The sequence below is a fragment of the Hemicordylus capensis genome, chromosome 3 (genome assembly GCF_027244095.1).
Source record: "Hemicordylus capensis ecotype Gifberg chromosome 3, rHemCap1.1.pri, whole genome shotgun sequence".
In the NCBI taxonomy this organism is placed as follows: Eukaryota; Metazoa; Chordata; class Lepidosauria; order Squamata; family Cordylidae; genus Hemicordylus; species Hemicordylus capensis.
Genome location: NC_069659.1, coordinates 254,830,125 through 254,848,426, shown reverse-complemented (window position 1 = coordinate 254,848,426; position 18,302 = coordinate 254,830,125). Strand labels below are relative to the sequence as shown.

The 18,302-nt window shown below is 43.8% G+C and overlaps 1 long non-coding RNA gene across 2 annotated transcripts; it reads left to right on the top strand.

Annotated features, from left to right (window-relative positions):
• Window positions 1-4,779: 4,779 nt before the first annotated feature.
• LOC128351279 (uncharacterized) lies at window positions 4,780-15,700 on the top strand. Of its 2 annotated transcripts, XR_008319684.1 has the most exons (3): window positions 4,780-4,951; window positions 14,730-14,905; window positions 15,014-15,700. It is a non-coding gene; the product is annotated as an uncharacterized LOC128351279 (long non-coding RNA). The 2 variants fall into 2 exon arrangements; XR_008319682.1 differs by lacking the exon at window positions 4,780-4,951 and having other exon boundaries at window positions 13,518-14,905.
• The last annotated feature ends 2,602 nt before the right edge of the window (window positions 15,701-18,302 follow it).

The following is an 18,302-nucleotide window of genomic DNA, read 5'->3' as shown; positions in this document are numbered from 1 at the left end:
CCTGATAGGCACTGCAAAGCATATTGAAATCAATGAGCTTAAAGCCAAATTAGACAATGATCAGCAGGATCATTTGACACAGCTCTTGGTGGACTGTACCACTTCGAACTGGGGATGGAGGATTACATATTTGAATACTCTCCCACATCATGAAAAATTTTCTGTGCAGAAAAAACTGGCATGAGTATTGAAAAACATTTCCCAAACATGCAACTTTTCATGATCAGAGCAGGTTTTTTGTTTTTTGTTTTTAAAGGCTATGTGCAATCTGTTCTGCAGTGGTACAGTTTAGGATGAACTGTACTTTATGATGTTTTGAACATATAAGGCTCTCAGAGATGTGGATTTACTGCTACATGAGATATAATTTTGTACACAACAGGCCACTGCATCAGATGCATGAAGTAGACTGAAAGATTGTAAATATACCTGCACATGATGTACATGAAAGGTCAAACCAAATTAACAAGGTGAGAACTAAAGATAAAGTCTAACATAGTCTTCTAGAATTTTTACTGGAAAAGTTCAACAGATTATGTTTCCTTTTGTAGACTGAATCTAATTGATCACTATGTGATCAACTAAGGAAACAGCAGTACTGATAAAAATATAAAATCCAAAATAATGACTTCCTTTCACCTTTTTGCTATCTTTTACACCACTCATATGCTATATTCGGGATTTGAATAACCATGCTAAATAGGAGTCTTCTCCTAGCAGAAAGGGGTAGGAATCTGGGTTTGTACAGTTACTGGACCCACTTGCGGTTTTGGGTAGGATTGCCAGAACACCAAAATCCACATTATGTATGTATAGGTGAAACTCGAAAAATTAGAATATCGTGCAAAAGTTCATTAATTTCAGTAATGCAAATTAAAAGGTGAAACTGATATATGAGATAGACGTATTACATGCAAAGCGAGATAAGTCAAGCCTTAATTTGTTATAATTGTGATGATCATGGCGTACAGCTCATGAGAACCCCAAATCCACAATCCCAGAAAATTAGAATATTACATGAAACCAATAAAACAAGGATTGTAAATAGAACAATATCGGACTTCTGAAAAGTATAAGCATGCATATGTATTCAGTACTTGGTTTGGGCCCCTTTTGCAGCAATTACTGCCTCAATGCGGCGTGGCATGGATGCTATCAGCCTGTGGCACTGCTGAGGTGTTATGGAAGACCAGGATGCTTCAATAGCGGCCTTCAGCTCTTCTGCATTGTTTGGTCTCATGTCTCTCATCCTTCTCTTGGCAATGCCCCATAGATTCTCTATGGGGCTCAGGTCAGGCGAGTTTGCTGGCCAATCAAGCACAGTAATCCCATGGTCATTGAACCAGGTTTTGGTACTTTTGGCAGTGTGGGCAGGTGCCAAGTCCTGCTGGAAAATGAAGTCAGCATCCCGATACAGCTCATCTGCGGAAGGAAGCATGAAGTGCTCCAAAATCTCCTGATAGACAGCTGCGTTGACCCTGGACTTAATGAAGCACAGTGGACCAACACCAGCAGATGACATGGCTCCCCAAATCAACACAGACTGTGGAAACTGTGGAAACTTCACACTGGAGTTCAAGCATCTTGCATTGTGTGCCTCTCCATTCTTCCTCCAGACTCTGGGTCCTTGGTTTCCAAATGAGATGCAAAAGTTGCTCTCATCAGAAAAGAGGACTTTGGACCACTGAGCAACAGACCAGTTCTTTTTTTCTTGAGCCCAGGTAAGATGCTTCTGACGTTGTTTGTTGTTCAGGAGCGGCTTGACAAGAGGAATATGACATTTGAAGCCCATGTCCAGGATCCGTCTGTGTGTGGTAGCTCTTGATGCACTAACTCCAGCCTCAGTCCACTCCTTGTGAAAGTCCCCAACACTTTTGAATGGCCTTTTCCTGACAATCCTCTCCAGGCTGCGGTCATCCCTGCTGCTTGTGCACTGTTTTCTTCCACACTTTTCCCTTCCACATAACTTTCTATTAATGTGCTTTGATACAGCACTTTGAGAACATCCAACTTCTTTTGCAATTACCTTTTGAGGCTCAGGAACCCTTTGCAGGTGTTATGGATTGATTAGCTGATTGGACTGGGACACCTGGAGCCTAGACTGTTGAACCTTTTCACAATATTCTAATTTTCTGGGATTGTGGATTTGGGGTTCTCATGAGCTGTATGCCATGATCATCACAATGATAACAAATTAAGGCTTGACTTATCTCGCTTTGCATGTAATGCGTCTGTCTCATATATCAGTTTCACCTTTTAATTTGCATTACTGAAATTAATGGACTTTTGCACGATATTCTAATTTTCCGAGTTTCACCTATATGTATCGTAGTACGGTATGCTAGTATGGTATTGTCACACTCAAGAATTGGATGATGAAAAGGAAAAAGGAAAGATTGTGCCGTTGAGTCAGTGTTGACTCCTGGTGACAACAGAGCCATGTGGCTTTCTTGGTAGAATACAGGAGCGGTTTTACCATTGCCTTCTCCCACACAGTATGAGATGATGCCTTTCAGTATCTTCCTATATCGCTGCTGCCCGATATAGGAGTTTCCCATATTCTGGGAAAACACACTAGTGGGGATTTGAACCAACAGCGTCCTGCTCTCTAGGCAGGTTGCTTCCCCACTATGCCATTAGGTGGCCTGGATGATGAAAGAGACCCTTAATGGGGCTTGTCTCATTTAAGAAACTGAGTATTCCTCACCTCTCTCTGCAGATAGAATATGAAGTTAAGATAGTATATTGTAGTATGAAGTCCTTAAATTTGCAGTGTCCAGCCCTTCACATTATGGTTTTTAAATTCTGAATTTGATTCAGAAGACCACGAGAAGACAGATGTATATGACTGCATATATTTATTTCTGTAATATATATATAGATTGGCAACCCACATCTGTGCTGATGTGGCCAAACAGCATCCTAAGCTTAGCAACTGAGCAGAGCCATTCAGTGCAGTTCTTTCCTGACTGCTTAGTTGTGTGAAATCCAGGCACTCCAAGAAGGGTACATGTACAAGATTACTTAAACACCATTTAGATATTCCTAAACATGTTGTATTCACAATTTGGATAGCTGAATGCAAAAGGCCCCGTTTAGACATGCTTATGCAGACGCAATTCGCGCCAACCAAAAATGCTTTTTTGCCACTCGCACCGCCATTGCATAGGTCTTCAAATGGGTTCTATGCTGCATCCTGTCAGATTCGAGCCGAGTTCTCCTCCACCTGTGTTCCAGTCGCCTACCAAGCCACTTCATCCCCTGCAATTCCTCCGTATACCAGGGGGCCATCTTAGAAGCAGGCCTGGAGGGACGCTTAGGAGCAATATTATCTACTGCCCTGGTGAGTTCTCTATTCCATGTTCCCACCAGGGCATTGACAGAATCACCGGCCGCACCAACATCGAAACCCTCCAAGGCCTTTTTGGAAACCCGCTGGGTCCAGCAGCCTTTTTGGATGGACCATCCTAATAGGTCCGTCACCCCTGCAGGGGTGGATTGTGGCCGTGATACCAACCTTAACCAGGTGGTGATCCGTCCATGACAATGGGGTAACCACCGGATTCCCCACCCACGGAACACCCCCCTGATCCGAACAGAAGACCAAGTCCAGTGCGTGGCCGGCAACATGAGTTGGTTCAGAAATTAATTGGGATAGGCCCATAGTTGTCACGGCCGCTATGAATTCCTGAGCAGCACCAGACAAGCCAGCCCCAAAGTGGATATTGAAGTCCCCCAGCACCAAGAGCCTGGGAGACTCCAACACCAACTCCGCGACCATCTCCGTCAGCTCAGTTAGGGAGTCAGCTGGGCAGCAGGGTGAGCGGTACACCAACAGAATCCCCAATCTATCCCTAGTTCCCAGCCTCAAAAATACACACTCAATATAGGTCAACTGTCTCACAGGGGCCCTGGTAAGGGAGATAGTATTTTTATGGACCACAGCCGCTCCACCCCCCCGCCTACTTCCCCATACCTGCTCCACAACAGAATAACCTGGAGGGATAAGCTGAGCTCACACTGGGCCACTCGCTTCCCCCAACCAGGTCTCAGTTATACATGCCAGGTCAGCTCCCTCATCCATGATTAAATCATGAACAATTTCGGTCTTATTTTGAACCGACCTGGCATTACAAAGGAGCAAGGTCAGGCTCTGTGGGTAACTGGTGCTGCTCCCCAAGGCCTGAGAGTTGTCAGCACAGTTGGAAGTAGAAATAGTTACTAAATTACTGATTTCTCTTCCCCTGTAACGGCCAGCTGTTCTGCCAGCGCCGATTCTTCTATTTCCCACCATTACAGCAATAACTGCCCCCAGGCTGCCAGGCGCACCCCCCGCATCCGCCCCCTCAGGAGAGCCCAAACACATCCTGTCAACTAGGCCTGGCACAACTCAGACAATAATAAAACACTTACCACCCACCCCCCACCCCCAGAAAAAGAAAATCCACCCACAAGCAGCCCTCAGTCCCGGCCCCAAGGGCTGGCCGCCTACAGCATGTCTTCAGCAGTATTTATAAGACTCTAAATCTACCCAGCAGCCCCCTCTGCCACAAAGGGCTGCTGGCTGACACAGGTGTTAGTTGTCAGGCTTTCTGAAGACAGCAGGCTGGTAGGCAGCTCCTCCTCAGGGTAAGATAGATGGAAACACAAACCCAGAGGGGCCAGATGTAAAGTCTGGGTGGGGGAGGGGAGGGAGGGAAGGACAGCCAAACCCTCAAACCTTCTTCAACTCCTCTTTCAAATATTGTAAACTACTCAGCACATCCTATCTCCATCTCACCAAGATGGACTTCAGAATCTTCTTCCATAATAAGATACCCTGAGGAAGAATAATTTTTCCACCTGTGATTTCTCGCCATGTAAATTTAAAGTGCATTCTACTTCTATCGGCCTTGAGCAGAAGATGGTAGTGTCTGTTCTTGGAACCTGGAAAAAGAATTTTATTTATGAGGTAGGTTAATGTTAAGTACAACTCTAGTTTTCCAAAAAGGATAGGAATTACCCAGTAATATCAATAATAATGATGGGGCAAAATGAGATCCCATAATTTCCTAGAGTATTTGAGAAAAGGTTCATGGAGGTTCCAGGGATCTACCTGTTTGGAAAACCTACCTTCTGTTGCTCCCGTCTCCTGATGTCAGTCCTCTACCACTTACTACAGAGAAGTGCAGTGCTGACAAAATTAATTTTTTATTCATCCATTATATTATTATACGGAATATTATTCCAGAAGCCTTGTGGGTCATTCAGATGCCCAGAATCATCCAGAATGGGCCATACAGAATCAAAAATTGAACTTTTTGGACACAATTACAACTGTTTTGTTTGGTGAAAACCAAGCACTGCCTTCCAGAGTAAGAACCTCATCCCAGCTGTCAAGCATGTTGATGGAGGCATCAGGATTTGGGGCTGCTTTGCTGCATGAGGATCTGGACAGCTTGCCATCATTGATGGAACTATGAATCGCTGTTTCAAAACGTTTCGGCATGGGGTGAGGGGTTCCCTTAGGAGGTGGGCAGGTCCTACCTGCGCATCCTCCAAGCCCCCACCACCTCTCCATGGTGCTGTTTACATAGAAACCCCTCAGTGTAAGTGGCAGCTTGTGCCACTTGCCCCTTTAAAATGCTGTGCTGCAGTGATGGGATGCATCCCCCGGCATCCCTTGTGTGGCATTGGCATGTAAATGGCGGTCCATGCGCTGACGCCATTTATGTGCTGGCGAGAGATGCCGGGGGACGCATTCCATCACCGTGGCATTCTAAAGGGACAAACGGCACAAGCTGCTGCTTGCACAGAGGTATTTCCATTTAAACAGCGCCATGGTGGGCCGGCAGGGCTTGGAGGATGGGCAGGACCTGCCTGCCTCCTCTTAAGGGTACCCCTCGCCGCCCTTGGATGTGCACCAAAGCAATTTGGTGCACATCCCTACTAAACATCATTGTCAGTTCAAGTAAATCTACCACAAAATGGCTGAAGAAGAAGATATTTCATGTTTTGGAGTGGCCAGGTGAAAGTCCTGACCTAAACCCTATTGAAATGTGGCAAGACCTGAAGTGATCTGTTCATGCAAGGAAGCCCTCAAATGTCACAGAGCTGAGACAGTTTTGTATGGAAGAATGGGCCAAGATTCCTCCAAGATGATGTGAGAGACTGATCACCAGTTACAGGAAATGTTTAGTTGCAGTTATTGCTGATCAAAAAGGTGCCACCAGTTACTGAATGAAGGGTTCACAAGGTTGTTTGTTGTTGACCCATTCTGTTGAGTGAATATTCAAAATATATCCTTTCTCCCTGAGTTACTTATTCATCGGGGTTGCCTTTCTCTTTTACCAGGTTTTAGCTTAGGATCCAACCATGTTTTGAATAAGAATTGTGCTAACATACAGGCCATCCTAGGGGGTTCACAATCCTTTCCTCAGCACTTTATATACATGGGCCCTTCCCTCTTGCCTGACACGCCACTGCAAGTGCTGGCTAGATTATCTTGGTTTTTACAGCCTGGCTGCCACAGTGGTCCTTACAGGTGGATGTCATCCTGGACTGCAAGCCTGATCAACCAAGCTGTCACAGAATCCTTGTGACTGGATGCCCTCCTAGGAGGACATGCTTCATGGCCACTATTACTGAAGTGGAGGTGGCTAGTCTGAGTGAGAAGTCTGCAGTCCCTTCCTGCTAAATAGTGGAGTTGTTTGAGAGACTTCTTCCCATAAATTGCAATGAACAGAAATCTTTAGAGTGGTACAAAAAGAAAGAAAGAAAGAACAAACCTGTATGGCAGTAAAACACCACATTGTTTCATACTAGAAGGCATGAATGATGGGAAGGGATGCTTCTAGCCTCCTGACATCAAAATATTTTAAGCCCAGCCTTCTAGCCTTCTGACATAAGAGCACAGCAGTTAACCCATCCCTGGCTGCCCTTTGTCACTAGATGAGAATGGGAATTTAACATCCCAAGTGGAAAGGCATAAACAAGTAGCCTTTTAAAAAAAGATATGCTAGACATTGGTAGTTTGCTAAAGCACTATGTTCATTTTTGCTACACGTATGCTCATGTCTGCTGCTATTCCTGTTTCATAACAATGTGCTGCTGATATGCAGTTCAACAACAGTATCCTTAAGTTTCAGCTCTGATCATAATAGTGTTTAGATAACATCTCTTGTGGCTTTCAACATTTTTCTACCAACCGGAACACAGGTTATGGTGGTGGTTGTTTCTAGGGCTGCTTTGTTTTAAAGAGATATGTGGATTGTAGTTTCTCCCATGCTGCTTTTTTTCTCCACTGGCAGACATACATTTAACAAATTAAAAAACAACCAACCAACTCTAAAACTGGTTTTAGCGAGGGGAAACCCCTAAACAAACCTTTGCTAACATAGAGCCTAAAGAGGCTTTGTGTTGTGTTACTAGCTGAGCTTATTCTGCCCAGCTCCCAGAAGCCTCCCTGTCTACAGCTGCATCTCCAGGCTTGGAGATTTCACTTTTGCTATGCTCAGGCGTTGCACCGCAATGTGAGCTCCCAGTTTATGTTATACATGGGGGCAAGTTGTTTAGTTGGCAGTGGACTGTTTGCCCCTAGTTTTGGGCTGCAAGTAACACAAATTGCAAAGAGGATTAGCTTCACACACCCTCTAAGCAGAGTCCAGAACTAGCTATTGCAAGTTGTCTGGCATCTGAGGTCATTTTGGACTTAGGATGAACTCTAAAACTCCTCTCATTCTCTCACAAAAGAGATAACACCTGTTGCTAATGAAGCAATTAGGCTAGGAAGGGAAAGCAGATAAGACCGGTGCTGCAGCATCCTCCATCACAAAAGGGGTGAGTCAGTGGCGTAACTTTGAAAGTATGCCTATTGAAACTTTTGATAGAATTATTGGGAGAGTCAGTCCCAACACAGGATATTCTGTGACACACCTGTACACTCTAGTTTTCATTACAATCAGCCTTGCATACAATAGGCTATTCACACCCCGTCCTACTCAGACACAATACATTTCATGCCAGTCCGTCCGGGCTTTTCTGTTCAGCAAAGCATGACAACAGCAAAATGCCTCCAAGGCATGTTTTGGGATATAAGTATCCCTGACTCCATGACCCAGTATGTTCCCCTTTCCAACCTACTGGGGACTCCATTGTGTGCTTCCTCATGTGTTACACGTGGGACTCCACTGCAACAAGGCCTTCAGCAAGACCATCTTTGTGCTGCCACCTCAAAAGAGCCTGAAATCACTACCTGGTTCGGTCTATGTGCCCTTCTAGCCAGCGTCCCTAGCAGGCGTAGGGAGCTGAGTCCACTGAAACACCTATCTCATGGGCATCTATCTTTTAACTAACCTCTGCAACCCTCCTACCTTCCACCTCGCTGTCCCTGAAGAACATGAGTCTCCCACTGCTTGAAGCCCCATTGCCTAGAGACAGGTACAGTATGGCGGTTGTCCAGCTCTCAGGACCCCAGTCTATCACTTTGATTCAAACTTCCCCCTTCCCGCTCTCTTAGCATCTCTCTCTTGCCCGCCTGGGAACTTACACATAATCGGGAACTTTAAGCTAAATGTGCCTTACAATAGTCTGTTTTAAAACATACTTGTATTGCTTTTACATTAGGACCACCTAGTAACTTAGTCTTACTACTTTTATTATTTTTCTTTCAATAAACTCCTTTTTTTAATTAAAACCTCTCTCGCAAGCCAGTTTTCTTGAGTTCAGACACTAGCACAAATTAAAGCTGCTTGGAACGGTCTCCCCTTTTTAGCTAAATTCCCCACATTTGCCCGAACTGGGAGTTCCAGCTAATCACCCCTGTGGCAGTTCCATCAACAGTTGTGATGGCTTCCAGTAAAGGTGTTTTTTTGGATCAGATTATTTACCTCCAATCAGTTGTGTTGCTCTAAAGTTACAGAAGGCTCAGAGTAGGCTCAATGCAGGAGAATTTCATTACATAAAAAATTAATGAAGAGTTAAATAGAAGTTTATGGTACTGTATCAGAGTAAATCTTTTGAGCACAGAAACAATTGTAATTCCACAGTATGGGAGAGCATCAACTTTGTATGTATTAAGACCCCAGGTTCACTTCTTGGCAGGGCTGAAAATAACCAAGACTTTGGAGAACAGTAGCCAATCAGGTGACTAATACTGTTCTAGATGGTCCAGTGGCCTGATTCAGTATAAGGCAGCTCCATCTGTTTATATAAAACACTGTGAAGCTCTTACGACCCGTGAGAAGAGCTTCTGTCGGGTCTGTGGGGAGAGCGGGTTTAGCCTGCCCTCCCTGCAGATGATCCTGCCCAGAGCCCTGGGCGGCTGTATTGGCCACCCACATGATTGCTGGCTCCATCACGGAGTCAGCGGGAGGGGGGGATTGGGAGCTGCCTGCCCCCATGGAAGTTCCAGCATGCCCTGTGCAAACACATGGGGCATCCTGGAGAGACTCCCGAGGCCGGGAGTCTGCTTGCAGGGGGGCGGGGGTCTACTCATGCGTTGCAACACATGAGCAACAAAATGAGGTTAATGGAGCACTTGTTCCGTAACCTCATTTAAGGGTGGTTTAGACGGGCTAGCCACCTTGGGAGTACCGGGTTCGCCCGTGAGCCCGGTGGTTCCCACAATCAATGGAAAGTGGGCTAAGCCTTTCCCTTAGCCTGCTTTCTGTTGATTGTGGGAATAGCCTCAGTGACAGACCGTTCTTATGCACAGTCTAACCCAAGCTAGGGCAGTCCAGCCTGGGTTAGGCTGCATGTGAGAACCGCTGGGATCTGGCCTGATCCCAGTGTGGCAGTGCTACCTATTCCAGCTTTTAAACCTGGCTTTTAGCCAGGGTTAAAGTCTTAAGTGAGCCCTTAACCTGGGCTCTGGGATCGTGTGTTCGCTGGGGTTGACTTCAGTCCCAGCGGACACAGAGACAGGTGCCTAGAGCGCCCATCTCCTGCGGGAATCCCCCAATGCACTGTGCATATCATGCGGTGCATTGTGGGATACCCAGAGGCTGGGATGCAGCGCACATTGTCTGGGAGCACAGTCCATGCTCCCAGGAACATTGCATTGATCGTCTAAGGGGAACATGGGTTGGACCAGCCTTCCCCCTCCCCCGCCTGGTCATATGAATGGCCCCCAAGAATACTATAATCTAGAGCAGAGGTAGACAACCTTGGTTCTCCAGCAGTTGTTGAATTACAACTCTCATCACCTCTAGCTACAATTTATTGTGACAGCAGACTAGCCCAGGGGCTAGTGCTTCATTGATGTTAGGAGCACACACACTTTGTTTGTGTCAAACAACAGGATGTCAACCACTGATTTGATTAGATAGAGATAAATAAAGCACATTTACCTTTTAAATGAGGATGAATTTGCTTGCACCTACTTAGTTTTTCAAACTAAGTTTTTTTTATGTTTGAGACTGCCAATCTAGTTTTGGGCTCCAAGTTATTTTCACTAGTTTTTTGCTCATTTCAGCAGCAACTACATAAATCTCTGATTCACACAGGTAGGAATCAAGCAAAGGGAGTCAGTATTTTCATGGCTTTCTCACTTAATTTTTGTACTCCACTTGCACACTAATCCAAAATGTAGGAAGAGACACTGTTGAGATGGTAAAACAAAGAACTGCTCAGATGTTTCCAAGGCATGGGGAGGTGTTTCCAAGTAGGGATGTGCACGAATGGTCTTTGGCACCGATGTGGGTAGTACTTTAAGTGCGGGGGAGGGTGTACTCACCCCCCCGCTGCGTTTCCCCTGCCGGCACTCTGTAAATTTCAAGCCCCTTTGGGGATTAGCGTTCCTCCCTGCCACCCCGTTCCCCCCGTTGGCCGGAAGTTGGAAGCCGGAAGTTGGCCGGAAGGGCGTTCCTCCCTGCCACCCCGTTCCCCCGTTGGAAGTTGCGAGCGCGCGTGCGCCCATCTGCTGTGTGCGCACGCATGATGGGCGCACGCGTGCTCGCAACTTCCAGCCACTTCTGGCCGACAGGGGGAACGGGGCGGCAGTGAGGAATGCTGCCGCCCCGAGGGGCTTGAAATTTACAGAGCGCCGGCGGGGGAAACGCGGTGGGGGGGGTGAGTACACCCTCCCCCGCCCTTAAAGTACTACCCCCGTCGGTGCCGAAACACCGAATACCACCCCAGCGCCGAAACATTTCGGAGGCCTTTACAATGGCTTCTGAAACATTTCGGGCACATGCCTATTTCCAAGGCATGGGGAGCACTGGAACTGAAAGCCATCCAGCATCTCTGCTACTCAGAATAGGGGTGTGCATGAACCAAAACTCATGGTTTGGTTTGAAATGAATTCGAATCAAATTCGAACTGTATGCTTCTGAACCAGTTTGGTTAAACTAACTGGCAGGTCCAGTCCATATGACTGGACTTGTTTGGTGGTTTGGCTATACTTGTAAAGGGGAATCCAGTGAGGAATTCCTTTTACAAGTAAAGGGGTGGGGAAGGAAATCTACAAAGGAGCTGGTGGGAGTGGCAGTGAGGAAAAAGTAACATTAAAGTACTCCTTACTGGCTGATGCAGCTGTCAGCGCCAGCGCTTGTCCCCTCCCCGGCACTGCTCAAGTGTATGGAGGTCTGTATTTACCAAGCCATCTGCGTGGCATGGTTGTGGCCTCCACTCATGCCCTGAGGCCATTTGTGTTGTCTCCACCCATTTGTGTGGCTATGCAAATGGCCTCTGTCTATGCACAGAGGCAACACAAATGGCCTTGGGCATGCGCAGAGGCTGGAACTGTGCTGCCATGGCACGGGTGGCTTCGTAAATATGGACCTCTGTGCACTTGGGCAGCGTTGTGGGGGCGGGGAGTGGCAGTGTTGGCAGCCATGCTGGCCGGTAAGGAGTACTTGGTTCAGTTCAATCATAGACTGAAACAGCCCTAGTTCTGTCTGCGACAGAACCACTGAATTGCCCCGATTATAAACCGGTTTTACTTTGAATGGTTCTTGCATACCCCTAACTCAGAAAGCCAAGGACAGGCACAGCAATGACACTTCTTCAGCCATTCGTAAGATGAGCTCTAGTGAATGTCTCCCGAGAGAGAACTCTCCCCTGGACCAATAGCCAACAAAGTGTTACTGCTGTGCCTGCTTTTGGCTTTGTGAGCTGTGGAGGAGCAAAGTAGTTTCTGTCTCCATCTGCCTCCCATCATCGCTGACCATCTCCACACCTTGGGCATGTCAGGTGAGGCTCCTGCCCTCCTGAAAGCTCCCTCCTGAGTTGTTTGGGACCCCTCTGGTTCAGTTGATTGGGACCAGTGTTTCCTCTAACAGAATCCCAGATTTTGTTGACTACAACTCCCATAATCCCCAAGCAAAAGCTATTCCAGCTGGGGATTCTGGGAGCTGTAGTCAACAGCATCTGGGAATCTCTGTTAGAGGGAACACTGATTGGGACCCCAATCCCCAGTTTGAGAATCGTGCATTAGTTAATGCAGAAATGACTAAGCAAGGCCACAACATTGTTTTAGGAGTGTTCAGTGTCTATAGCAATCCTTTCCAAATCAGTTGGGCCGTTCCTCTATAACAGGCTTCCCCAACCTGCAGCCCTCCAAATGTTGCTGAACTATAACTCTCAGCATCCCTAGCCACAATTTATTGTGGCCGGGTATGCTGGGAGTTGTAGTTCAGCAACATCTGGAGGGCTGCAGGTGCTCTATAATGTAACCATATTCTCCATTAAGCCACATCTACAGAGTAGGTTGTCATGGAAACTCTATGTAGGTTATTTAAATATGCTGTTACCTTGTATGATAGTTGAACAAGAACCAAAGGCAATGGGAAAACAAGCTTGTGTATTTAATGGTGGTTTGATTGTCCACAAAATGAGTTTGTCAAACGTGAAACAAAAACTGCCTTTTGCTGTGCTGATCTGGGCTGGAGATAATTTATTTATTTTGGCCCACAAAAGGGGTTTTTTGGGTGGGAGGGGGGAGAATCTGGTGCAGAAACAACACGAGCAAATCAGAGGAAAGAGGAACTTTCAGACCCAAATCAAATATCAGTCCAGAGAGATCATTATTTAGAACTATTTAGAATTCCAGAACTGAATACTGTAATTACAGTGTCAGCCAAGGAGATCAAGTACATCTTTGGAGGTGGTGGACTGTGCTTTGAATTCTAGTACGACAGATGGTTTTGTTGTGATTGTTTATATATACAATAAATTCTGGAGATAGTATTATTTTTTTAAGATGGAGATTCACTTATCATTAATAGTGGTTTATTCCCATTAAAGTTGATGGGATATACCAATATATGCAGCCAGTGAATTACCCCATAAATAACCAAGCTCATACCTTGTCAGTACAGAATATAGTCAACTCTCCACTACTGTATGTAGGATTATATATTCAATGGGACCGACTCTTGTAAACAGATTTATAAAGCAAAATTATGTTTTGTTGAATAAAACAATATCTAACAATAATCAGACTTTAATCCATATAACTAGTCTGAATACATAATTACTGATGGCTACTATTCTTTCTGTACTAGTACTGAATATTTTCATAATCTTTGCTGATACTCTGTAAGTGCCATTTGATTCTACAAAAATGTGCTTTTAAGAAAGCACAAGATAAAAAGTCTGGTCATACTCTGAGATTTATATTAATTTCTAACTTTTTTATCCCTCTAGAACACCTAATAATAATAAAAAGCTTTAAGAGCAAGAGATAGTTGATTTCTTCAGAGGCTGTTGATGCCATCTACAGACAAGCAGCTATCTTTACAACTTGGACTTGTGAAAAAGACTTATTTCTGAGAAATATTTTACAAGCCTAATTACAGCATGACTCTGTTGGTTGAACAGGAAATTGTGGGATGGTTAAGAAGCATTTTCTTTACCAAGGATGAGAAGGTTAAAGGATTTACAAAATTCTAATCCTGGACTTTGGAGTGAAGGAAAGAAAGACAGACTTGATAAAGATATTGCATACTGAATAGCATGGCATAGAACTATATCTGTACCACATTTTGACATCTAGTGTAAAGTTAAGTTGTGCAGTCGAGTTGATATCGACTCCTGACGGCCACTCCTCCTGGCTTTCTGAACTTTTCATCTTGTCTTGTAGCTTTTTAATTTCTTTTCTTGTGTCCTGACTTTTTCTGGGCTTGTTTGGGATTTGGAAGCTGTCACAGAATTATCTGGGCAGGGGAAGCTGGATTCTTTGCAATTTCCATTTTTAAAAAATGGAGCAGTTCTCAGGGGCTCTACTGTTGGGCAGCAGGGCAAAGAGGAATCCTTCCCAAAACAGCTGGCCTCAGTCCAATCTTGGGAACAGAGCAGATAATGTCTGGTTTAGGTTCTTCCACAGACAACTAGCTTGATGGAAGTTAGAATCCTCACAGGAGGGGCTTAGTGTAATTGATCTCATACCTTGCTGATATTAGCGGTGGTTCTGGCTTTCTTCATCCAATTTCTCTCCAATGGGGCAAAGAGAAAGCCCTCCTCAGAAGCACCCACCCTACTTGCTGGTTGGAACCTATCTGTCCTTCATTTCAGATCTTAATAAAAGATGTTGGGTTTTGAACTGCAAATAGGGTGGACTATGCCAAGATTTGTGGGTTCATACGACATACCCCATCTTGACATATCCTTTCTGACGCTGGAAGTCAGGTATGCGTGTGAATCCAGGTCTCCAGATGCTCAGCTGCACCAGCAGTTTGCCATGACATATGAAGCTGCCCTTTGACTCAAGTACTATGTCACTTTTTGTGACCATCTTATTTCTGTTTCAGCAAATGGGGAGACATTTACAAGACTATGGAAGCATTAGAAGAACTGAGGAAAGATTACAAGGCGTCTTCTTCACTTTGTGGTGTGACTTATGTGCTTAAAATGATTGAGTAAATTCAGTGAAAATCAAACTTCAAAGTGTGCAATTATGCCTGGGTCAAACACAGACCTCATAGAGGTGAAAAAAGCTTTGTTTGCATGCCTACATTTTACATGCCATTCTTTGTAAAATAAATTATGTGTTTGGTTTCATAAAATAATTGCACCTTTCTCACTTGCTTTGTAGAGTACTATTTTTTTTTCTCAAACAGAAAAGAAGAGGAGGAGGAGGAGTGGCACCCTGATCTTAAGAACATTATCTTGGAAATAAATGTCATTTGAATTTACTTCCAAATAAATGTACATAGGATTGCAACCTTGTCATGGCTGTTGGAAGCGGGCTGTTCACAGTGCAAGAGAGTGCAAGCTTCCATTGTAAGAAATACTAAATGTTTGCATATTCTGTATAGAATAAATAGGTTTAAGTTCCAAAACAATGAATAAAACACAGCATTTTGAAGCTGCTAATTAAATATTAGTGTTAATTGCCTTGAAAAGAATATATCCAAACTACAAGTATTTTAGAAGTGATTTGTATACTGTACTATCATATTATCAGCAACTGAAAAAATACACAATATTTTTCTGGCAAAATATTACAATACTTTGTTCATAAAAAGTTTGTATATATGAGCTCTCCAACCCAATTAATACATAATAAACAGTTGCTGATGTTCCCCAAAGTACTACAATTTCCCAGATCTGGAAAAGGGTATACCAGAGGAAAAAATGGGGGAAAGAGTTTTAAGTATTCCTTGTAGACATTTGGTTAAATTTTTATGTATTTTATTATACAGCAATGGAGAAATAAAAATCATGTAAAGAATTTAACCTTGTGTTTGCCTTAAATAAATTCTAACTTTGTTGTCGTGCATGTTCCCTTGACTTCAATCATTTCTCTTTTGTGATCTGGAAAGACATGTCCTCTGTCCACTGCAATGACTTTGACTAGCTGTGTGGGAGGAAAGCGGTTTTAAGGCCAAAGAGCTTAAAGAAGTAAATCCTATTTTCCTTCTTCCGATAAAAATAGTGGTTCCAAAGGGAGTACGAAAACATAATTCTGTTTAACTGTGTTAATTTTTAATGCGAGAAATTCTCCTGTGAATTCAATGAAATAAAAACTGAGTTTGTCAGGAATATGTTTTAACTGATTCCACCAAAATATTATACCGGACCTTCTTAGATCATTTGCAGTTTTGCAGCATTCACTTTTTGAGACATTGTTGATTAGATATGCTTTGATGATACAGTCATTGATGATAAAGAAACAAAAAGGGTTACTATCGAGCAGTCTCAGGAACTCCAACTAGACTACTCAGGTGTAAATGACTACAGAACTGAAGTGATGGGCCATGTGGTTCTCAAGATATTTGTATTTTAATGCATCTTACCTTAGATTTGGATATGGATTCCATAATCAGATCCCTTTTAACTTGTGGTGAGTACCTGCACATCTGGAAACTGGTTTTCATACTCAAGGAGCTGCGTTTGCTGCTGCCCCATTCATTTCAGCGGGGCTTGTATTGGCTGAGCGGTTGGAGGATTATACTGTCTGGGATGTTTGCCAGATTAATTTGGCCTGCTGCCTGTTGTTCAATCTGGAGCCACTGAAGCCCTCGGTTTCTCTGGGACCCTGCTGCCAGATATTCCATATGGGATGCCCAGAAATATAGCCTAACATTAGGGAGATTTAGTTCTCCCATGTCTCGATGGGCCTATACATTTTTAATGACAATTCTTGTTTTTTGCCTACCAAATGAACCTTGAAAAGGTCTTGTGGAGCTTATTAAAGTGTGAGGTTTTAAATTCTCTGAAACAGTTGTAGTTGATATAAGAGACTAGGGAGGGTATTTATTTTAGGAAGCGGTATTCTTTCCATAATTGGTGCAGGGAGATTCATCCACCTATCCAGATGATCCTTAACATTCAGTGGCATCAGGTTTGTGCTGGGTTGTTGAATGGTCTCATTAGTATCTTAGAACTCCAATAAGGGCATGTACTATAAGGGCTTAAATGGTTTGTGGATCATAGTTGCAGTGTACTACAAACAAATTACAGCAGGGGATTGAAATAGTATTTGCTGATAGATGCCTAACACCGCAATCCTACACACATTGCTTGGAAAGAAGTTCTACTCCTTTCAGTGCTATTTACGTTTATATATGATTATCACAACCCTGCAAAGGGAACCATCTTTCCCTGTGCCTAGAGTTTTACATTTCAACATAGACCCCTAAAACTTTTTCCTCCAAGTGAGGGAAAGCTGCTTGTATACCAGTGTATGGTTTGGTCAAACAGCAAGAGAAAAGGTTAAGCAGTGCTTTCCTCCCACTCAGGCTGGCATGCTTCACTAACATTTTGCACTAAAAGAAATGGATGTGGGGTGGGAAGAATCATACAACTGATCCCTTACCTGTGGTTTGGGCCCCAAGATCTCCAGCTGCTAGTTCCCTGTCTCTGTGTATAAGGCACAGACCGCACTTTTCTTAAAAGTAACCTATTTTTCACTCTAATAGTTATTTTTCTTCCTCTTAAAGGAAGAACTCTTGCATATTAGACAATGCATGTACTACAGTGTAAAATATAGCCATTCTGCACAACAGAATGTCAGCATAAGGGACCTGCCAGGGCTGCTGTGCAATGTGAAAGGCAGATCTAAACTTAAAACAGCTCTTGGGCAATTGCACAGTGCTACTTCCATTGTTTCCTGTCACCCAACACCATGAGGGCTGCCTTTCATGTTGTGCAGGAGCCCTGGCAGGTCCCTAACGTCAATATTCTGCTGAGTAGAATGTCGGCCACTATATCTAAACAAACAAGGCAGTGGCCTGGGGTTCAAAAAGCAGTCTGAGGATTTGGTACCAGAGCAGTTTAAAGAGAAACTGGTATATGCACATTACTTCCCTTGGCACATGCATCCTCACTAGGATGGACTGAAAACTGGCAATTTGTATCAACATGAAAAAAAGACTGACAATTCATGTAATCAAATTTATCCATATATATTATTTAGATAGTCCTAAAAACAGAGCATACTAACTGGTTGCTATAACCATTAAATAGAGTTATGCTGTTTCATTCTGACAACCAGGCCTTGCATCCTTTTGTTACATTTGCCACACTTTTTTTTTTTTTTTTGGTGAGCAAATGAATTTCTTCCAAATATTCCCAAATAGGGATGTCAAATACTAAATATTTAACCATTAAGATCAATCTTACTAGTAAGAAACTGCATTAGGCCTGGCTTTCCAGGCCTAGCCTTCCAGGGTTTTTAATTTGTTGTAAATGGTTTTTAACTGCTGTAAGTATTTGGCCTGTTTCTCTAGGGTTTTTAACTGTTTAAATGTTTTAACTGTTAATTAGATTTATGCTGTTTTTATAGTTTTGATTTTAATTGTTAATTGATCTTAATTTTTACTTTGATGTAAACCACCCTGAGCCATTCTTGGAAGGCGGTATATAAATCAAATGAATAA